General features: G+C 42.6%; 1 long non-coding RNA gene across 1 annotated transcript in view; it reads left to right on the forward strand.

The window, feature by feature from the left end:
• The window catches only part of LOC140456961 (uncharacterized), an 88,045-nt gene extending 64,201 nt beyond the window's left edge, over nt 1-23,844 (forward strand). Inside the window, exon 5 of the long non-coding RNA XR_011953282.1 lies at nt 23,764-23,844. This is a non-coding gene — a long non-coding RNA (uncharacterized lncRNA). The remainder of the gene's footprint in view (nt 1-23,763) is intronic.
• Nucleotides 23,845-24,488: the final 644 nt, after the last annotated feature.

Below are 24,488 nucleotides of genomic sequence, written 5' to 3' on the forward strand. Positions count from 1 at the left end.
TGGAGAGATAACTGGGAGGAGGGTGGGCCTGGGGATAGGTAGATGAGAGTGCATTAGATGGATGGAGTTGAGGGTAAAGGTGAAAGGTCGGAGGGGAGGGTGGAGTGGATAGGTGGGAAGGAAGATTGACAGATAGGACAGGTCATGATGGTGGTGCTGATTTGGAAGGTTGGGGCTGGGACTGGGGGGGTGGTGAGGGGGAGGAGAAATGAGGAAACTGGTGAAAGCCACATTGATAGTGTGTGGTTGCAATGTCCCAAGGTAGAATATGAGGCATTCTTGCTCCAGTTGTCGAGTGGTTAGGGTTTAGTGATAGAGGAGGACCAGGAACTGCATTTCCTCAGTGGAGTGGGGGGGGGGGTGGTTGAGAGGTTTTCAGCCACAGTTGTGGGGTTGGTTGGTGCGGGTGTCCTGGAGATGTTCTCTGAGGCACTCAGCAAGTAGGCGACCTGTATCCCCAATGTAAAGAAGACTGCATCGGGAGCATCGGATACAGTAAATGACGTGTGTGGAAGTGCAGCGAAAGCTCTGTTGGACGTGGAAGGCTGCTTTGGGGCATTTGGGAAGTGAGAGGGAGTTGGGGCACAGGTTTTGCAATTCCTGTGGTGACAGAGGAAGGTGCCAGGAGGGGAGGGTGGGTTGGTGGGATGTGGGGTGTGGACTTCACAAGGGAGTGGCGGAGGGAATGGTCTTTACAAAACGCAAATAAGTGTGTGGAGGGAAATATCTCTGGGGTGCTGGGGTCCATTTGTTGGTGGCGGAGGATGATGAAATGTATCCGGAGGTTGGTGGGGTGGAACGTGAAGATCAGGGGGATTCTGTCCTTGTTTAGCTGTGGGAGCCGGTGGGTTTGGAGAAGATGTCTGTGTTGAGTCGGACACTGTTGATGGAGATGGAGCGGTCTAGGAAGGAGAGGGAAGGTGGTGTCCGAGATTAATGTGTCGCTGAGGAGCTTGTGTGTGGGAGAAAGATTCACATTTTAGATTATTGGAAGCTCTTCTAGGGCTGAAGTGACCCATATAAGAGGGATGAATTGCACCTGAATTCGAAAGGGACTAATATTCTGGCAGGGAGATTGCTGCAACTGCTTGGGAGGAATTAAATTAATAAGGTGGGCAAGGGGATGGGACCCAGGGCGAGAGTGAGGAAAGAGATCAATCTGATACTGGTACAGTTGGGAAAAGGTGCAAGTCAAACAATCAGGGCAGGCAGGAACAAAGCAGAGAACAACGTAGGACTGATAAATCAAACTGCATTTTCATCAATGCAAGAGACCTAGCAGGGAAGGCAGATGGACTCAGGGCATGGTTAGGAACATGGGTCTGGGATATCAGAGCAATTGCAGAAACGTCGCTCAAGGATGGGGAGGACTGGCAGCTTCATGTTCCAAGATACAAATGCGACAGGAAGGATAGAAAGGGAGGCAGGTGAGGAAGAGGAGTGTCATTTTTGATAAGGGATAACATTATGACTGTAATTAGGGAGGATATTCCTGGGAATACATCCGGGAATTCATTTGGGTGGAAGTGAGAAATAAGAGAGGGACGATTACCTTTTTGGGATTGTACTATAGAGCTCCACATAATCAGTGGGGAATTGAGTAACAAATTTGTAAAGAGATCTCAGTTATCTATAAGAATAATAGTGTGTTATGGTAGGGAATTTTAACATTCTAAATGTAGACTGGAACTGGCATAGTGCTAAGGGTTTAGATTAGATTACATAAAGTTAGATTAAATTAAATTAGATTACTTACACTGTGGAATACAGGACATTCAGCCCAACGAGTCCACACCGATCCTCCGAAGACCAACCCACCCAGACCCATTCCCTTACATTTACCCCTTCACCTAACACTACAGGCAACTTCGCGTTGCCAATTCACCTAACCTGCACATCTTTGGACTGTGGGAGGAAACTGGAGCACCCAAGGAGTGGAATTTGTTAAGTGTGTACAGGAAGATTTTCCTATTCAGTATGTGGATGTACCTACTAGAGAAGGTGCAAAGCTTGACCTACCCTTGGGAAATAAGGCAGGGCAGGTGTCAGTGGGGGAGCACTTTGGTGCCAGCGACCATAATTCGATTAGTTTTAAAATAGTACCAGCAAAGGATAGACAGGATCTAACTGTTAAAGTTCGAAATTGGATAAAGGACGATTTTGGCAGTACGAGGCAAGAACTTTGAAAATGTGATTATGTGCAGATTTTTGCAGGTAAAGGGATGGTTGGAAAATGAGTAGCCTTCAAAAATGAGATAATGAGACAGTATGTTCCTATTGGGATGAAAGGCAAGGGTGGGAGGTGTGGGGAATGCTGGATGACTCGAGAACTTGAAGGTTTGCTCAAGAAAGAGAAGGAAGCATACGTCAGGTATAGACAGTAGAGATTGAGTGAATTCTTCAAGTGTAAGGGCAGTAGGAGTATACTTAAGAGGGAAATCAGGAGGGAAAAAAGGGGGCAGGAGATACATTTGGCAAACGGGGTTAAGGAGAATCCAAAATGATTCTACAAGAAAAGCATTAAGGACAAAAGGGTAACTAGGGAGAGGATAGGGCACTTCAAAGATCAGCAAAGCAGCCTATGTATCAAACTGCAAGAGATGGGAGGGGGATATTAAAGGAGTATTTGTGTCAGTGTTTACTGTGGAGAAGGGCATGGAAGAAATAGAATGTGGGGAAATAAACAGTGACATCTTCAAAAATGTCCACATTACAGAGGAGAAGGTGCTGGATGTCTTAAAACACATAAATGTGGGTAAATCCCCAGGACCTGATCAGGTGTACGCTTGAACTCTGTGGGAAGCTAGAAGTGATTGCTGGACCCATTGGTGAGATATTTTTATCATCGATAGTCACGATGAGGTGCTGGAAGGCAGCAGGTTGGCTAACATGGTGCCACTATTGAGGAAAGGTGGTATGGAAAGCCAGGGAGCTATAGCCCAGTGAGCCAGATATCAGTGGGGGCGGTGGGGGGGTGGGGGGGGGTGCGTTGCAGTTGAAGGGAATCCTGAGGGACAGAATGTATTTGTAAAGGCAAAGACTGATTGGGGATAGTCAACATGGCTTTGTGCATGGGAAATCATGTCTCTCAAACTTGATTGAGTTTTTTGAATAAGGAGCAAAGAGATTTGATGAGGGCAGAGCAGTAGGCGTGATTTATATGAACCTCAGTAAGGCGTTCGACAAGGTTCTCCATGGGAGACTGGTTAGCACTCATGGAATACAGGGAGAACTAGCCACTTGGATACAGAACTGGCTTGAAGGTAGAAGACAGAGAATGGTGGTAGATGTTTGATTTTCAAACTGGAGGCCTGTGATCTGTGATGTGCCACAAGGATCAATGCTGGATCCCCTGCTTTTTATCACTTACATTTAAGATTTGGATGTGAACATAGAAGGTATATGTAGTAAGTTTTCAGATGACACCAACATTGTACGTGTAATGAACAGCAAAGTAGCTTACCTCAAATTATAACGGGATCTTGATCAGATGGGCCAATGGAGCAAAGGTTGGTAGATGGAGTTTAATTTCGATAAATGCAAGGTGCTGCATTTTGGAAAGACAAATCAGGGCTGGGCTTACACACTTCATGGTAATGTCCTGGGGAGTGTTGTTGATCAAAGAAACCTTGGAGTTCCTAGTTCTGTGGAAGTGGAGTCCCAGGAAGACAGCATAGTTAAGAAGGCATTGAGTATGCTTCCCTTTGTTGGTCAGAGCATTGAGTATAGGAGTTGGGAGGTCATGTTGCGGCTATACAGGGCAATGGTTAGGCCACTGTTAGAATATTGCGTGCAATTTCCCTCGTAAAGGAAGGGTGCTGTGAAACTTGAAAGGGTTCAGAAAAGATATACAAGGATGTTGCCAGGGTTGGAGGGTTTGAGCGACAAGGAAAGGCTGAAGAAGCTGCAGCTAATTTCCCTGGAGTGGCGGTGGCTGAGGGGTGACCTTATAGAGGTTTGTAAAATCATTGAGGCATGGATGGGATAAATAAGGTTTTCTTTGTTTAAAGGCAAATGTGACATTGATGTTCCAGATGTGATGCAACTTGTTAAACCATTCGGCCTTAAGCCAAACAGAATTCACTTAAACACTACGGTTGAAACACAAACAAAAGAAAGTGGCATTAAACAATTGGAAAACATAACCGACTACTTGATACAGTAACTTACTAATTTCCTGATCCAATGTTTTCACATCTCATAAACACACCCCTTGGCAAAAAGGTAAATTCAAACTCGTATTCTTACAGGCAGGAGGGAACAACATCCAGAGAAATGCCCGAGTACTCAGTTAGGAATCATTTACTGAAGCTTGCAACCTTCTGAAACTCAAAACATCTTGGGAATGCTGCAGCGAGACCAAAACTAGAAGAACCTGAACTGGCCACTCCTTTTCCATTGTTAAACTTTTTTAAAGAAAAAGCTACAAACACTCTGGACTCTTCAGCACCTCTGCCCTTACAATCTCTCTTCAAAAAAACACAGGAGAAAAATAACCTTTTTATGATAACAGCATCCTCACATCACCACACCTCCTCACTCCCCCTGCCCCCGACAGACAGATAGACAGACAGACAGACACACACACACAGTCTTTTGCTATCACTCTCTCTCTCACACACACACACAGAGGCATGGTCTCTCTCTGTCTCTCTGACTCACTCTCTTACACATGCTCAGGCACAGTGTTTTTCTCTCTCTCTTACACACACAGAGACACACACACACACTGAGGTATGGTCTTTCTCTCACACACACGCAGACACGCACATACACAAATACACATACACACACGCACACACACACACACACACACACACACACACACACACACACACACACAGGTATGGTCTTTCTCACTCACTCTCTCTCTCACACACACACACAATGAACTATTATCTTTTATTTATTTTATGGGCTGTGGGTGTCGCTGGCTAGCCAGCATTTTATGCCTGTCCTTAGTTGTCCTTGAGAAGGTGGGGTGAGCTGATTTCTTGAACTGCTGTGGGTTCACCCCCAATGTAATTAGGGAGGGAATGCCAGGACTTTGACCCAGTGACAGTGATGGAATGGCGTTATATTTTCAAGTCAGGATGATGCATGACTTGGAGGGGAACTGAAGATAGTGGAGTTCCCACACATCTGCTGCCCTTTTTCTTCTTGATGGAAGTGGTTGTGGGTTTGGAAGGTGCTGTCTGAGGATCCTCGGTGAATTTCTGCAGTGAATCTTGTAGATAGGAGCAGCAGCAGTGTGTACTGAGCATGTGTGGTGGAGGGAGTTGACTCTTGTGGATGTGGTGCCAATCAAGTGGGCTGCTTTTCCTGGATGGTGCCAAACGTCTTGAGTGTTGATGGGGCTGCACCCATCCAGGCAAGTTGGGGGAATTCCATCACACTTCCAACTTGTACATTGTAGATGGGGGACAGGCTGCAATATTCCTTGCTGCAGTATTCCTAGCTTCTGACCTGCTGTTGTAGGTACTGTGTTTGTGGCAAGTACAGTTGAGTTTCTGGTCAATAATAATGCCCAGGATGTTGAGCAGCTTATTTCTGAGCAAGTGTTCTTTATAGCACTGTTCATGACCCTTTCCATCACTTTACTGATGATCAAGAATATCCTGATGGGGGCGTTAATTGGCTGGAATTTGTCCTTTTTTTATGTACAGGACATCCTGGGCAATTTTCCACATTGTTGGTTTGGTACCAGTATTGTAATTGTACTGCAACATTAATAAGAGACAAAGATGATTTCATTTTAAAAACCTTAGTCTTAATCTATTATTACGTGACAATGCATACACCTTGCATCAACTGTAACCATGCAAGTATTCACGACAGCATTCTGTTTCTGTCCATTTACTCCTGCCACCAAATCCCTCCATCTTACATTCTCCAAGTTGTGACAAGTCATCAGCAAATGCGTTTTCTCATCCTGCCACGTCTATCATTTTCAAATTGAATGGCTGCAGTAATAAGCTCCATGTAAACCATCTGGAAGTGCAGCCCTTACATTTCTCCAAAAGCTTTAATGGATTATGATCAGTCCGGACAATTGACCAAGGCCCATTACTGACAATACAAATGTTGAAATGTTGGAACACCAAGCTCAAGGTTCTCCTTCTCAATTGTGGAATATTTCTGATGAATATTCAATTTCCTGAAGAAATACCCAATGGAGTTTTCTATCTTCTCATTGTCATCTTGTAAGAATACAGCACCAACACTCATATCACTCACATCAGAAGCCATCTTGAGTAGCTTTGTGCAATTCGGCGTCGCTAACACTGGGGCAGTGGTTAACACAACTTTCAGGTTGGCAAATGCCTTCTGACATTCTACTGTCCACTGAAATTTCCTGCACTTCTTCAATTAGTCAATCAGTGGAGCAACCACACTCCTATAATTTGGTACAAACTTCTGGTAAACCTTTTCACTCCCAGGAATCATAGCCCTGCTATCGTTGTCAATGGCATTGTCGGGGCCACCTGCCCATGCCTGACAACATGGCCGAGGGACATGACTCGGACTTTGGCGAATTCACACTTAGCCAGGTTTATCACCAGCCTGCCTCCCAAAGTCAATTGAATACTTCCAATAAATGCTGCAAATGTTCCTTCCGTGTGTGACTAAATGATCACAAGGTTGTCGATGTACACCGTAAAATTGGATAACCCAGAAATTACTTTATTAGCTACCCTTTCAAATGTGGCTGGCGCATTTTCTAAACCAAATTGCATGACTTAAATGAATTGGATGAGCATAAGAGGTACAATTAGTAAGTTTGCAGATGACACCAAAATTTGAGGTGTCGTGGACAGCAAAGAGGGTTACCTCAGATTATAACAGGATATGGGCCAATGCGCTGAGAAGTGGCAGATGCAGTTTAATTCAGATAAATGTGAGGTCCTGCATTTTGGGAAAGCAAATCTTAGCAGGACTTGTACACTAAATGGTAAGGTCCGAGGGAGTGTTACTGAAAAAAGAGACCTTGGAGTGCAGGATCATAGCTCCTTGAAAATGGAGTCGCAGATAGGTAGGATAGTGAAGGTGGTGTTTGGTATGCTTTCCTTTATTGGTCAGAGTTGGGAGGTCATGCTGCAGCTGTACAGGACAACGGTTTGGCTACAGTTGGAATGTTGTGTGCAATTCTGGTCTACTTCCTATCGGAAAGATGTTGTGAACCTTGAAAATGTTCAGAAAAGATTTACAAGGATGTTGCCAGGGTTGGAGGATTTGAGCTCTGGAGAGAGGCTGAATAGGTTGGGGCTGTTTTCCCTGGAACATCGGAGGCTGAGGGGTGACCTTATAGAATTTTACAAAATTATAAGGGGCATTGATAGGATAAATAGACAAAGTATTTTCCCTGGGGTTAGGGAGTCCAGAACTAGAAGGCATAGGTATAGGGTGAGAGAGGAAAGATATTAAAGAGACCTAAGGGGCAATGTTTTCACACAGAGTGTGGTACGTGTATGGAATGAGCTGCCAGAGGAAGTGGTGGAGGCTGGTACAATGGCAACATTTAAAAGGCATTTGGATTGATATATGATATTCAAGGAGAGAATCAGCTGGTTAAGCCACCTCATTGTAAACCAAACAGGATTTATTTAAAAGATTACTGAGGGATATGGGCCGGTGCTGGCAGCTGGGACCATTTTGGGTTGGGATATCTGGTCAGCATGGACGGATTGGACCGAAGGGTCAGTTTCCATGCTGTACATCTCTATGGCTCTATGACTTTAAGTTGGTAACATCCATTCATTGTTACAGAAGATGAAATTGTCTTCACTCCTTCGGATAAAGGTACCTGCCAGTATCCTCTGAGCAAGTCCAAATTACAAATATAAGTTGCTGTGTTCTACCTTTTCAATACCGTTTTCGAAATGCCGAATTGGATATGAATCAGACGCTGCAAGTGCATTAACTTTGCAATAGGCTGCACGCAATCATCTGGTTGTGGCACCATTACTATGACTGAGCTCCAATTCCTGCAACTCCCTTTGATGCTGTTGTTTTGGAACATGCGTTCAAGTTGTCTTTGAACCTATACCAACTTTCTTTGGCGTAAATCTATAAGGATATTGCTTAATTGGAACAGCATTTCCTATATCTATATCATGCATAATTAAATTAGTATTTCCCAGCTTATTCCCACATATCTCACCCATGCAATAGAAATAACTCTTTCAGGTCACTTTGATTTCCGGTGGAAGGTACCTCAATAATTTATACCAAATTTTGAGAACGTCCTCATTGTCCATTTTAATTTGAGCAAAGTCCAATTCAGAATCCTGTGAACTCACTTTGTCACGCGTGTTGTATCCAGTAACACATGATCCTTTTACTTTCCTTCTCAATTGTTATGGACCAGACCAAACCCCTTAAAACATTTCAAGAAGGTAGCCCAGACCCTAACTTTGCTCGTTGTTTTGAGAAGGTATACAGTGGATATTCAAGGAGAGAATCAGCTGGTTAAACCACCTCATTGTAAACCAAACAGGATTTACTTAAAAGATTACTGAATGAAACACAAAGAACAGAAACAGAATACCGAATAACTTATCCTATCCTAAAACCTAACAGTGTATCTGTTCCAAGGTACTTACAACATCCCTACAAGCACCCCTTGGCACAAAAGGTCATATCAAACACACGTTATCACAGGATAGACACCTGAGAGAGATTACCAGCCTGGACCTGCTTCTTTGGGTCCAGCAGTCTTTCTTCACACTGCTAAAAAAGCCAAACCAGAGTTAAAGCTGAGCTGGGAGAACTGGCCGCTCCCTTTCAATATACAAATGTTTGTTTTTTTAACTTGAAAGCATTCTCCCTGCGGCAGTATCTGTTAACTATTGTCAAATTGGCCCTCGAACCCTTCCAAACTCAGACCTTTCCAAACCTGTGTTTTTATGACCTCCAGAAGAAAAAAGACAGAATGACAACCTAACCTGGTTAAAGTAACAGCTTTGTCACAGGATCAAATTATCATTTGAGCATATTCACATGACACTCTGACATTACTTTCTATCTGCAGCCCTTATCAAATAATTCACCTCACTCAATTTTCTTTCACTTTGATAAGTTCCACTAAATCTTGCTTTTATTTGTTCAAGTGGAAGTAACACTAACACTTTATCCATGTTCAAAAAATTGCAAATTTTTGATCTCTTGTCTGCTTCCTGCTTCATCACGTGCTGTGCTACTTTTAAATGCCATCTAGCCAACTCCCCGCTCAATTTAATCATTCCCTAAAATTTGATACGCAGTTCAAATATGTAGGTGAACTCTGACTCACTAATCTCTCCTTATTTAATTTCAGTGGTCCTCTCAGCTCATGCCCCAACACTCATTCAAATGGACTGAATGAGGCAGATTCATTTAGTACATCCCTATTGGCAAGATGTGAAAATGGAATTGCTTTATCCAGTTGGTTGGATTATCTTGAATATAAGCCCAAAATATGGTCTTCTCTAAATTTGCTTATGGTCTTTGAAGTTTGATGCTACCTTTCTAACACTCCCTGCCATAAATTTGATGTAAAATTTGATTGTTGATCTGGTTGTACCTCTGTGGGTAGTCTTTATTGAGTTAAACACTGGGGTAACTCTTCTACAATCCTTCTAGCAGTGGTATTGCACAGATGGAATAGCCTCTGCAAATCTAATGGACTCATCTATTATTGTTAACAAATACTGATTCCCACTTTTTGTTTTATGTAGGGGACCTACTGAATCAGTTAAGAACCTTGTAAGACCATAAGACCATAAGACATAGGATCGGAAGTAAGGCCATTCGGCCCATCGAGTCCACTCCGCCATTCAATCATTTCTGATGGGCATTTCAACTCCACTTAACCGCATTCTCCCCATAGCCCTTAATTCCTTGTGACATCAAGAATTTATCAATCTCTGCCTTGAAGACATTTAGTGTCCCAGCCTCCACTGCACTCAGCAGCAATGAATTCCACAGGCCCACCATTCTCTGGCTGAAGAAATGTCTCCGCATTTCTGTTCTGAATTGACCCCCTCTAATCCTAAGGCTGTGTCTACGGGTCCTAGTCTCCTCGCCTAACGGAAACAATTTCCTCGCGTCCACCCTCTTCAAGCTATGTATTATCTTGTAAGTTTCTATTAGATCTCCCCTTAATCTTCTAAACTCCAATGAATACAATCCCAGGATCCTCAGCCATTCCTCAAATGTTAGACCTACCATCCCAGGGATCATCCATGTGAATCTCCGCTGGACATGCTCCAGTGCCAGTATGTCCTTCCTGAGGTGTGGGGACCAAAACTGGACACAGTACTCCAAATGAGGCCTGAACAGAGCCTTATAAAGTCTCAGCAGCACAACAGTGCTTTTAACTTCCAACCCTCTTGAGATAATTGACAACATTGCATTCACTTTCTTAATCACGGACTCAACCTGCATGTTTACCTTTAGAGAATCCTCAACTAGCACTCCCAGATCCCACTATACTTTGGCTTTACGAATTTTCTCACCGTTTAGAAAGTAGTCCATGCTTGTATTCTTTTTTCCAAAGTGCAAGACCTCGCATTTGTTCACATTGAATTCCATCAGCCATTTCCTGGACCACTCTTCCAAACAGTCTAGATCCTTCTACAGCCTCCCCACTTCCTCAGTACTACCTGCCTGTCCACCTAACTTTGTATCATCAGCAAACTTCGCTGGAATGCCCCCAGTCCCTTCATCCAGATCATTAATATATAATGTGAACAGCTGCCGCCCCAACACTGAACCCTCCGGGACACCGCTTGTCATCGGCTGCCATTCCAAAAAAGAACTTTAATCCCAACTCTCTGCCTTCTGTCAGACAGCCAATCCTCAATCCATCCCAGTAGCTCACCTCGAACACCATGGGCCCTCACCTTGCTCAGCAGCCTCCCGTGTGGCACCTTATCAAAGGCCTTTTGGAAGTCTCGGTAGACCACATTCACTGGGGTTCCCTGGTCTAACCTACTTGTCACCTCTTCAAAGAATTGTAAAAAGTTCCTCAAATGCAGGGATGGGTATTAAGGTGCTGGTTTTATTCCTGCCTGAGGTTTTCCAGGTGTATGACATGTATGACATTTCTATCAATTGTAAACTCCATTTAATGCAGTCTCGACCAGTAAAAATGTTCTTGTATTTTGGTGAGTTTTATCACTCCCACAATGACCTACAGGTAGCTCAGGTGCTCCATGCCACACCTCCTTTCGAAAAGCCCCTGGTAATGAATTTCTGCCACTTTCCCATCTGCCTGAATATGTGATCGCCTCCATTTCCTCATCAAGACATCATTTTTAGGTTAGTAACATTTGGGAATGCTTTCAGATTCTACGTCTGTGTATGCCTTTCAATATATTGCTTCAGTGTTTCATCTTTCCGCAGTAGCTCAGTTAATTTCTCTGAAATGAAAATATCCATTTGTTCGTCATCTGTTCTTGTTTTGTCTCAGTCATTCAATCAAATAGGGTCTCTGATAATTCTGCTTGAACTTGCTTATCTGTACTCTTTGTTTTCTTCTCCTGTGTCAACTGGTGGCTTTGTGACTTTGTTATCAGTCTGTTAATGTTCTCCAATTTTTTCATGATTCACATAACAATGATGTTCATTGTATTTTATTTGGACCATGAGATAATCCATCCACAAGAATGTTGTATTATGGCATTCTATTAGAGTGACAACGAACTTTTCACTGCCCAATTCTAACAGCAGACCTTGTCCCAACAATAGTCTTCACTTATGACCTAAAAGTCAATGTTTCGGGCAGGACACTCCATGAAAAGCTTATGCCCCAAACGTTGACTCTTTTCCTTGGATATACTGTCTGACCCGCTGTGCTTTTTCAGCGCCACACTTTTTGACTCTGAGCTGCAGTCCTTTCTTACTCCCTTTCCCTTTGTTGTCTGGTCTGGAATAATCTGAGAGGTACGGATGCCCTTGCAAGGAGTTTTGTGGTCCTGGAACATACAGAGGGAGGAGTGAAAAGGCTGTTGTATGGAGACATGCAGCGTTTGTTGGGTTGAATTGAGATGTGGGTGAAGGTAAACAAGTTAGAATGCTGAGATTTGGAGGAGACATGACAAATTCTTGAATTCTGTGTCCTCTCAAATGGAGAGTCCCTAAATCATCCAACAAGTGTGTCTTGGGCATGTTGACAGAATAGAAGCATGTGACGTGTGAACTTACTTCCTGCATGGTGAGATTCCTACAGCCAGGCAGCTAGTGATGGACCAAAGGGTCCGCTTTAGGAATGCTGAAGAATGTTATGACAACCCTGAACATTGACTATACATGGAGAGAGACCCTATTGGCTGAGAGAAATGAATGGGAAGATTTCCATTGGTTGACATGTGCTGTCAGGGTGACCTTAGATGCTAAAACTAAAGATAATAACTCATCATGACACTCTGTAATTGTTAGTGAGAAATTGGTGATAGAAGCTGTCTCTTATGAATCAGTCTTTTCATCAAGCAATAAAGTTACATTGCATAGAGGCACACAATCTGAAATACATCAGAGCACCTTCCAGCAACTGGAGCATGCTGGTTGCCTCTGACAAAGAAAGTACTTTCAAGGAAATATGATGTGCTTCACATGGCTACAGATACAAAAATGCACATGCACCCATACACACGCGCACAGACCCAGATACAGACACACAGACATACACCTTCACTGAGACACAAACAGACACAGATAGGCACACATCCCCACACAGAGACACACACAGACACTCACACACACATACAACCACACAGACACAGACACATAAATACACAGATACACGCACACAGACACATGCGCACACAGGCACACACCACCACACAGACACACACACACACACACACACAATTGCAGACACACAAACAATTACAGAACAAAATCACATCTTGTGTTAAGACTGAGCAAAGCTGCCCTTCAATCATCACATCTTGACACTTGGGAGGCGATGTATCATTGAAATTTGAGAGGTTATGTCTCCATATTATTTTTCAGGTGGGATGATGATATTTTGAGTTAAATGGGGAAGCACTAGTACTGTCCATGGTTTTCTCAGGGCAATATCCTCTTAAACATTGAAGATAGGAGCAGGAGGAGGCCATTCATCCCTTTGAGCCTGCCCTGACATTATCATGATCATGGCTTATCATCCAACTCAACAACCTCATCCTGTTTACTCCCCTTTGAACCCATTTGCCTTAAATGCTATATTGAGCCGCATCTTCAATACATTTAATGTCTTGGCATCAACTAATTCCTGTGATAATGAATTCCACAGGCTCATCACTCTTTGGGTGAAGAAATGTCTCCCTCATCTCTGTCCTAAATGATCCAGCCCAAATCTTCAGTCTGTGTCCCCTGATTCTAGACACACCCACCATCAGGAGCATCCTCCCTGTATCTACCCTGTCTTGTCCTGTTGGAATGAGATCCCCTCCCATTCGTTTAAATTCCAGCGAATACAATCCTAAACAGGACAATCTATCCTCGTATGCTATTTCCAAGCAAGAACACCCTTCCTCAGAAAATGAGACCAAATGTGCACACAGTGTTTGAGGTGTGGCCTCACCAAGGCTCTGTGTAACTGTAACAACACATCCCTGCTCCTGTACTTGAAGCATCGCACAATGAAGGCCAATATAGCATTTGCCTTCTTTACTGCCTGCTGCACTCGCATGCTTACCTTCAGCGACTGGTGCACAAGGACATGTAGGCCCTGCAGCACACTCCACTCTCCCAATTTACAGCCAGTCAGGTAGTGATCCACCACCTTACTTTTGTCTCCAAAGTGAATAACCTGACATTTATCCAAAATAACTGCATCTGGCATTGATTTGCCTGCTCACCCAATCTGTCCAGACCATGCCATAGGGTCTCTGCATCCTCGTCACAGTTCACCCTCCTACCCAACTTGGTATCATCTACAAACCTTGAGATATTGCATTTTATTCCCTCATCCAAATCATTAAAATAATTGTTAATAGCTGGGCTCCCTGTGGCACCCCACGAGCTACTGGCTGCCAATTTGAAACGGACCCCATAAGCCCTACTCGGTTTCCTCTCGACCGATCTGTTTTCTATCTATCTCAGTACACCTACCCCAATCCCATGCGCTTTAATAATGTACAGTGATGTCTTAAGTGGGACATTGTCAAAAACTTTCTTAAAGCCCAAATATATCATATTGACCAGTTCCCCTTTGTCGACTCTGATAGTTACATCTTCACAGAATTCCAATAGATTTGACAAGCATGATTTCCCCTCCATAAATCCATGCTGACTCTGTTTGATCTTGCCACAGCTTTCTCAATGCTCGGCCATAAAGTACTTGATAAATGATTTGATAATTTTCCCCACTACTGATCTGAAGCTCACTGGTCTATAATTCCTTGGTTTCTCTGTACCTCTCTTTCTGAGTATTGGAGTGGCAGTAGCTGCCCTCCAATCTGCAAGGGCTGTACCGAAATCTAATGAATCCTGACAACCAAAGCATCCAATATTTCTAGAACCATTTCCTTAAGTACTCTGGGATATAGATTTATCAGGCCCTGAGGATTTATCGGGTTCAATCCCCTCAATTTCCCAGCATCATTTCTCTATTAATATTGACCTCCTTCAGTTCTTCCCTCTCACTAAATCTTGCATTCTCCAGGATTTCTGGTACTTGATTTGTATCTTCGAGTCAGACAGTCCTACAGCACAGAGAGAGGTCGTTTAGCCCAAACTGGTCCATACTGACCAAAATGTCCACCCATGCTAGCCCCATTTCCCTGCATTTAGTCCACACCCTTCTAACCCTTTCCTATCCATGTATTTGTCAAAATGCCGTTAAATGTTGTTAATGTACCCACCTCAACCACTTCCGCTGGCAGCTCATTGCATATGCGTGCCAGCCTCTGTGTAATCAAATTGCCCCTCAGGTTCCTTTTGTACTTTTCCCCTCTAACCTTAAACTAATGCCATGTAATCCTCGATTCCACAACCCTGGCAAAAAAGACTGAGTGTATGCCTCTCATAATTTTGTACAGTTCTATAAGGTCCCCTCTCAGTCTCCTGGACTGCCAAGAAAAGAAGTTCGAGCTTGTTCAGCCTCTCCTTATAAATCAGACCACTGAGTGTGAGCAACATCCGTATAAATTTCTTCTGCATTCTTTCCAGTTTAATAACTTCCTTCCTCGAGCAAGGTGACCAAAACAGAACATATGCTCCAACTGCAGCATCATCAACCTCCTGTAAAACTGTCGTTTTTTGTGAAGACAGAACTAAAGGATGTATTCAATTGTTCAGCTGTTTCGTGGTCCTTTGTTATACATTTCCCCAATTTCCATCTGTAGGGACCTACATTTGTCTTCACCAATCTCTTTCTCTTCACGTACTGTTGAACCTTATAGTGTCAGTTTCCATGTTCCCTGTAAGCTTACTTCCTTTTGTACTGTGTTTTCTCCATCTTCATCAATCCCTTGGTCCTTCTTTGCTGAATTCGAAACTGCTCTCAAACATCAGACCTATTATTTTTCTTGGCCAATCTTTATGCAACTTCTTTCAATTGGATACTACCTAATTTCCTTTATATGCCATGGATTGGCCCTGTTACCCATTTTGCTATTGTACCAGACAGGAATAAATAGTTGTTGCAGCTCCCCCATGATTTCCTTGAATATTTGCCAATGCCTATCTACTGTCACACCTTTAAGCAACTTCCACTAATCTATCAACGACAACTCATGCCTTATATATCTTCATAGTTTCCTTTATTAAAATTCAGCACCCTAGTCTCCAAATTAGCTGGCTCACTTTCCATCTTGATAAAAAAGTTGTATCATGTCATGGTCACTCATCCCCAAGGAGTCTCACGCAGCTGGATTGGCAATGATTCCCTTCTCATTACACAGTACCCTGTCTAAGAGGGCCTGCTCTCTAGTTGGTTCATCCACATGTTGGTTAAGAAAACCATCCCATATGTACTCCAGGAATTCCCCTTTTTAGACTTTGTGGCTAATTTGATTTGTCCAATCCAGATGCAGGTTAAAATCACCAATGATCACCGATGTCTCCATGTCACATGCTTGGCTAATTTCCTGTTTAATACTATTCCAACATGACCACTGCAGTCTGGGGGTCTCTGTATGACACCCACTAATGTTTTTTGTCCCTTGGTATTTCACAGCTCCACCCACACAGATTCCACATTGTTGAAGCTAAAAAGAGATGAACAAAAATACGTGACCAGGAATTGAGATATTTTTGCTCAAATATTGATCTTGGTTTGATGCTAATTAGCCTTGTCGACTTTCAATGAGTTGCTTCGTAAAATCTGGGACCGCCAGCAGAAGGTGATGAGCTAGAACATTTGTGGAATTGCTTTCTCAGTAAATGAACATAGATACTTTTTGTTGAGATTTTCACAGTAGATGCAATGACAGTGCTTCTCCAGCAGTTGGAAGTGAGGGCTGATAGTAGATCCTTCACCCAACACCTTCACTCATAAAAAGTTAAGGCACACAAAAGATTGACTGAGGCTACTTAGTTTAACATCATTTATTGAAAAAAATGGTGGATGTTATAGCAGAAAACTGAGAATGGCTTTATAAAATCGAAATCTTGCCTGATAAAAGTATCGAAATTCTTTTTGTAATATGTTTTGATTTTCTGAAGGTGTTTGATAGATGCATAAGATTACTGAATAAGATAGGAGCCTTGGCTTTGGAGGTACTGTATTAACATGGAGAGAGGATTTTTGAAATCCCAATCAGAAAAGTTTGATTAAGTGTTTTATTTTGTCAACCTGTGGATTAGATTAGATTACTTACAGTGGGGAAACAGGCCCTTTGGCCCAACAAGTCCACACCGACCCGCTGAAGCACAACCCACCCAAACCCCTACATCTACCCCATACCTAACACTACGGGCAATTTAGCATGGCCAATTCACCTGACCTGCACATCTTTGGACTGTGGGAGGAAACCGGAGCACCCGGAGGAAACCCACACAGACACGGGGAGAACGTGCAAACTCCACACAGTCAGTCGCCTGAGGCGGGAATTGAACCCGGGTCTCTGGCGCTGTGAGGCAGCAGTGCTAACTACTGTGCCACCGTGCCACCCACAAGTGCCACATAAGTCTGTTCTGGGGACAAAAAAAATTACAAAGTATTTTGATGACTTAGATGAGGAAAGTGAATATATTGTAGGCAAGTTTGCGAATGACTCAAAAATTGGAGCGGAGGCCATTGGTGAATATGACCGAAAAAGAAGTTTGCTGAGGGATACAGATAGGACAAGAGAGTGAACAAGGAGCTTTGCATAATAATGTAATGTGGATGAAATAAATGAGAACAGACATAAACAGTGAAGTTATGCATTTTAACAGGCAAGATAGAGATTGAATTCAGAAATCTACAGGGAGTCTGCATCTCCGAACCACAAAAAGTTAGCTTTTAATTTCAACTGTCAATAAGGATGGCAAATGTCATGTTGGGATTTGTTTAAAAACTAATGGAATATTGAGATTAGGAACAGTCAGATAGAGCAGCTAATGTGTAGCTGAAGAGCTGGTGCAGGGGTTAGGATTCCCATTTTTCAATCATTGGGATCTCTTCAGGGATAGAAATGACCTATATAAGAGGGACCTGAATTGGAAGGGGACCGATATTCTTGTGGGGAAATTTGCTAGCAGTATGCTGAAGGTTTTAAACCAGTAAGGGGGATGGTGGGAACCAACAAGATCGTGAGAAAAGAGAAATGTTTGAGGTGAGATATGGTGAGCAGTTCGAGGGGTCAAGGCAGATAACAGTTTGGCAAGAGCGAGGGAAGGCTGCGAAACTGCATTTACTTTTATGCAAGAGGCCTAACATGTGAGACAGATGAACATAGGGCATAGATGGGAATGTGGGACAAGGATATCATTACCATTACAGAAATGTGGCTCAGGGATGAACAGGACTGGCAGCTTAATGTTCCAGGATATAGATGCTATAGAATGTATAGACAGAGGAGCAAGAGAGGAGATGGAGTGGTGTTTTTGGTTAGAAAGAACATTACAGCTGGATGTAGAGAGGATATGTCTTGGAGACTGCCCAGTGAAGTTATATGGATGAAACATAAAAATAAGAAAGAGATGATGACCTTGCTGGGATTGTAAAATGGGCCTCCTAATAGTTAATGGGAAATTTACAAGCGATTATGCTATCTGTAAGAAAAAATGGATAATGGTCGTGAATTTTAACTTTCCAAACAGAGTTTGGGGTAATGTTAAGATCTTGGAATGTGGAGAAATTGGTTAAGTGTGCACAAGAAAATGTTGTTATTCAATATGTGGATGCACCTACTAGACAGTTCGCAATATTTGACCTTCTGTTGGGAACCAAGGCAGGGCAAGTGACAGAGGTGTCCATCGGGGCACGCTTCAGGGAAAGTGATCATAATTCTATTGGTTTAATAATAATGATGAGAAAGGATAGAATTGATTTAAAAATGAAAAGTTTCAAATTAGAGTCTGGCCAGTTTCGATGGTATTAGACTTTAAGAAGTTGGTTGGGGGAGGTTATTCACAGGTAAATGGACGGCTGACAGTGGGAGGCCTTTAAGAATGAGACAATGAGAGTTCAGTGATGGTATGTTTCTGTTTGTGTGAAGGGCAAGGCATGGGGAAAGCTCAATGATGAGGGAAATTGCAACTTCTGTCCAGAAAAAGAAGGGGGCATTCATCAGATATCGACAGCTGGGATTGAGTGAATCCTGAGAAGGGTATAAGGGAAGACGGAGTATACTTAAACAGGAAATCATGAGGTAAAAAAGGGGACATAAAATTGCTATGGCAAATAGAATGAAGGAGAATCCGAAAAGATTCTAAAATTATTTGAAGGTTAAAAGAATATCTAAGGAGAGAATACAGCGTTTAAAGATCAACATGGCTTTCCATGCATGGAACCACAGGGGATGGCAGGAACACTAAGCAAATATTTTGCATCAATATTTACAGTAGACAGGAGCATGGAAGCTAGGGAAATAAATAATGTGATCTTAAAATGAGTTCATTTTGCAGAAAAGGAGATGTTGGAGGTCTAAAGTAGAAAAATGGAAATAAATCCTGGAGACCTGATTAGGTATTTCCCAGAACTTTGTGGGAAGCTAGGGAAGAGATTCCTGGACACTTTGCTGAGATATTTGTATTGTTGATAATCCTAGATGAGATGCCAGAAGACTGGAGAGTGACTAATGGGGCAGCATTATTGAAGAAAGTTGGATGGAAAAGCAAGGGAACCATAAACTGGTGAGCCTTTCACCCCAGAGATGCTGCCAAACCTTCTGAGCATTTCCAGCAGTTTCTGCTTTTGTTTCTGATACACAGCATCCACAGTTCTTTCAGTTTTTATTTAGTAGTTAGAGAGCATTACTTTTTGAATTGGAGGCCTGTCAGAACATAACAACATCCGAACATAAGAAATACAATCAGGAGGAGGCCATCTGACTCCATGAACCAGCTCTGCCTTTCAATAATATCGTGGATCATCTTTCAATGGACTGAGACTCCACTTACCCACCCCTCACGATAACCCTTCATTCCTTTACTCTTCACAAATCTATCTTCACCTTAAAAACATTCAACAGGTTAGACTCAGCTGCTTCACTAGGCAGGGGATTCCAGAGATTCACAACCCTTTGGGTGAAGACGTTGGCTTAACCAGCTATCCTTAGTAGCCACACACACACAGATGACAAGCAACATGAGTTCGATTGGGACAACACTACTATTATAGGACAAGCCAAACAGAGAACAGCCAGGGAATTCCAAGAGACATGGCGTTCATCCACAGATTCTATCAACAAACACATCGACCTGGACACAATGTACCGACCACTGCAACGAACAGCTGGAATTGACAACCGGAAGCGGCAGATACCAATCAATATAAATACCGGAGGAAACGTCACAGAAGCGCTTCACAGGAGGCTCCCAAGCACTGAGGATGTCACCGAGACAGAGGATGAAACGTTTGCAACACAAATTCCCAGCTCGGCGAACAGAACCACAACAACGAGCACCCGAGCTACAAATCTTCTCCCAAACTTTGAGCCTCCCTGCTTCTGTCTTATCTATCCCATTTATGATTTTACAATCCCCTTCCCCATTCTTCTGAATTCCAATGAGTATAATCCCAGTCTGTTCAATCTCTCCTCGTAAGCCCACCCCCTCATTTCCAGAATCAACACAGTCAACCTCCTCAGCAAACCCCACCCCAGTGCCATCTCATGTAAGGCGATGAAGAGTGTATAGAGTACTCCAGGTTTGGCCACACCAGCGCCCTATACAGCTGCAGCTCCTAATTTTAAACTCTATCCACTGGCAATGAAGGACATTATTCCATTTGTCTTCCTAATTAGCTGCTGTACTCGCAAACCATACTTTTGTGTTTCATGCACAAGAACACCCAGGTCCCACTGCACAGCAGCATTCTGTAATTTTTCACCATTTTAAAGTAGACCACTTTGTTATTGTTCCTACCAAAATGGATGACCTCACCTTTACTAACATTGTACTCCTTCTGCCAGACTCTTGCCCACTCACTTAGCCTGTCTATATCCTTCTGCACACTTTGCCCTATCACTCATTTAAGTGGCTTCTGTGAATTACAACACTCTACACTTGGGTCTCTAACTCGAAGCAATTTATCTGAATTATAAACAATTGCAGTCCCAACAATTGTAAATAATTGCTGTCTCAACACTGATCCCTGAGACACATCACTAGCCACTGATTGTCAACCAGAAAAACACCAATTTATCCCCAATTTTTGCATTCTGTTAGTTAACCATTCTTCTGTCCTTGCTAATGCATTGCCCGTAACACTGTGCATCTTTATCTTATGCAGCAGCCTTTTGTGCAGCACCTTGCTGAATGCCTTTTGGAAATCCAGATACACCACTTTCACCAGTTCCCCATTGTCTACCATGCTCGTTATAACCTCAAAGAATTCCAATAGATCAGTTAACGCTGACTTGCCTTTCATGAACCCATGCTTCATTAAATAAATGTAGGTGTTGCATTTTTGTAAGGCAAACCAGGGCAGGACTTATACAATTAATGGCTGGGCCTTGGGGAGTTTTGCTGAGAAAAGAAACCAAAGGGTGCAGATGCATCATTCCTTGAAAGTGGAGTTGCAGGGAGACAGAGTGGGGAAGATGGTGTTTGGCATGCTTTCCTACATTGGTCATAGCATTAAGTGTAGGAGTCGAGATGTCATGTCTCAGCTCTACAGAACGTTTGTGAGGCCACATTTAGAATTATTACAGACAAATCTGGCTGACCATTTCTATGAAGGATTTTGTGAAACTTGAGAGGGTGTAGACAAGATTTCCAAGAATGATGCTGGAACTGGAGTGTTTAAGGTATAAGGTGAGGCTGAATAGGCTGGGGCTTTTCTTTTCCCTGCAGTGAGAGGAAAGGAGGCTGAGGAGTGGCCTGAACAAGACCTATAAAATCATGTGGGGCATTGATATGGTGAATAGCCAAGACCTTTTTCCTCGAGTGGGAGAGTCCAAAACTAGAGGACAGCGGATTAAGGTGAGAGGAGAAACATTTGAAAAGAACCTGAGGGGTAACCTTTTCACGTGTATGTATGGTTTAAGCTGCCAGTGGTAGTGGTGGAGGCGGGTTCAATTACTGCATTTAAAAGGCACCAGGCTGGGTGTATGAACAGGTAACATTTAGAGGAAGATAGACCAAATGTTTGGCAAATGGTACTCAGTCAGATTGGGATGTCTGGTCAGTGCAGTTGGAGCGAAGGGTCTGTTTCTGTGTTGGATGTCTGTATGACTATAATCTTTGTAAAAACTGAAAAAAAAACCCTATTCTTACCACAGCTGGAAAACTGTGAATTGTTCTTTGGACTCATATCACAAAGAAAAGGTACACGGGAATGTGAGACAATCCACACGAGGTTTAGTCGACTGATCCTGAGGATGCAGGGACTGTCTTGAGAGTAGAGATTGAGTCGTTTGGGCCTATACTCAATGGAACATAGAAGATTCAGCGGTGACATTCTGAAACATCTATTATTTTCAGGAAACTTGATGGTGTAAATGCAGAAATGTTGTTTCCCCTTGTGGGAGAGTTTCGGACCAGGGCGTAGAATCTCTGAATTAGAGGTCACAATTTTCAGGCAGAACAGAATTTTGTCTCCCAGAATGTTGTGAATCTGTGGAATTCATTTCCACCGAAGACTGTCGAGGTTGGGTCATTCAGTATTTCGAAGGCTGAAATGGACAGATTTTGATTTGGTAATTGAATCAATGCTTACATTTAAAACGCTGGGAAGTGGAGGTGAGGATTATCAGTTCAGCCCTGATGTCATTGTTTGGAAGACCAAACTCCATTGGCTGAACAAGCTGCTTCTGGTTCCCTATCATTGTCCTTTGCTCTAAGTTACTCTTTTCAGAATTATATCGGCCTCACTTAAATTTCATGTTTGAAGCCCAGCTGCTTCAATCTCTCCTCATCATGAAAAAAGACAGGGATCATCCTTCTCCCTGTTTGATGGCATTGCATTCTGCCTCGAATGCAGTGACCGCATTTATAGTCATAGAGTCCTCCAGTTCTGTTGAATATTTGTCAAACACAACCACGACTGTCACAGAAAAGGTTAAAGACAAATCAAAACTACATTTAGACTACCATATCAAGCACACTGTCGGTATGTGTTGCATGGAATAGACACGTATTGCATATTAAAGCTCTCTCAGCACTCATCCATTAAACACTGCAAGGGTTCTTCACAGATGATTTGCGTATGTGCCTGTAGATGATAATCTGCTTGTACAACAAAGATTCGGTGCATAGTGTTGTTCCCTTTTTATTCTGGTATCAAGCATTTCAAAATCACAAAGACAGTGGGTAGGAGTCCAAGCCCCTTTACACGGCTACATCAAATGTTTTCTGTGAATGTACAGCTCATGTAATGTGCTGGGTAAATCTCCCTCTATATTGTACTGTCCAATGCAATCATGTCAAATATATTTTGGTTTAGACATAGAGTAGAGCTGCGTCCAGGGTTCCCTTTAAAAAAACCCTCCCAGAGTAGGTACGACACAGAGTCGATACAGAATAAATCGACCTCTACAATATTAAACATTCCATGAGATGTGCAGTAAAGGTTAATTATAGTCTAAATAAGCATTGCCCTGAACCATTAAACATTCCTCAGCCAAGAATAATACTGCTGAGATACAATGAAAACGCTATCACAGTCTTGCAGCCTCATTCCTATCAAGCATTTCCAGATCACTCAATACTCAGACAGATTTTTGAGGAAATCTTGACTCAAATCTCTCTAATGAAATGGATGAATTTGGCTGAGAGGATATGTTGGTGAGGTGTTGGCTTCAGGTTATTAAGGAAAACATCGTCCGATTGTGGAGAGGCAAAACACGGCATCAGATAGAAAGAAAAAAGGGAGGATATAAAGGCAGGAGGGGAAGAGAGAAAAAGAGAGACAGAAATATTAGCTGTGCCAATGTATCTCTGAATTATAGATTTTTGACTAAACATGACAACTCATACCTCTGTCATTCAACAATCTTACAACTTATGTATTAAAAGTCCTAACATCAATTAGTATTGGAATCCATTGAGTTATTTGCATTTTTTCCACAATTCGTGTGTTGTGCTTGTGGGGAAATATAAATTAGGGTATTGTGGTTCTGTAATCTATTCTGAGAATTCTATTTCTGTGTTTATTTACATAAATGCTTAATTGGCTTCAAGGAAGTGATGATGACAGCAAAGCCAGATGAACAAAGTGATTTGTTGGTAAGATTCAAATCGAAACAAGTATGTTTTAAGAATATTGACCATTTGTAGAAGTGAATACAAATTTATGAAGACGAATTGCAACAGATTTTATTTATTGAAAACTTTTATTTAGGTTAAAAATTCAGTGCTGAAAATTCTGCAATTAAACTTAAATGTTGAACTGGATCTACTCTGAATGTCCAATGATTTATATTGTAGTCCGTTTAGACAGTGCAACATCACTCAAAGTGTGTGTTAGAACATTCACATGAAATACATGAAATGACATCAGGAACTGCCGCAACAATGACATTTAATTGATATAGTTGTTGTGACGTTTTGTTACACGTATTACTTTCTGGTTCGGGTCAGCGATGAGTCCCTATCCCCAATTGCCCATTGAATAACTTGCTAAAGCCACTTCAGAACACAGTCAATTACTTCCCAGTGGGTCTGGAATCTCATGTCGGCCAGACCATGGAAAGGTGACAGATGCCTTGGCATTCGTGCAGCAGCTGTTTTTGTATTTTTCCATTGACTCGGGCTACATGGTCACCATTTGGCTTTCTTTCCGATTCCAAGATTTCTTTAAATTCAAATTTCACCCTGGGCAAACGATGGTATTCCAAACCCTGGCCATTCCACATCAAACTGGAGTTCGAGAATCCTGGTCTCATGATATCACCACTGTGATCCTA

This window comes from Chiloscyllium punctatum, chromosome 31, assembly GCF_047496795.1.
Source record: "Chiloscyllium punctatum isolate Juve2018m chromosome 31, sChiPun1.3, whole genome shotgun sequence".
In the NCBI taxonomy this organism is placed as follows: domain Eukaryota; kingdom Metazoa; phylum Chordata; class Chondrichthyes; order Orectolobiformes; family Hemiscylliidae; genus Chiloscyllium; species Chiloscyllium punctatum.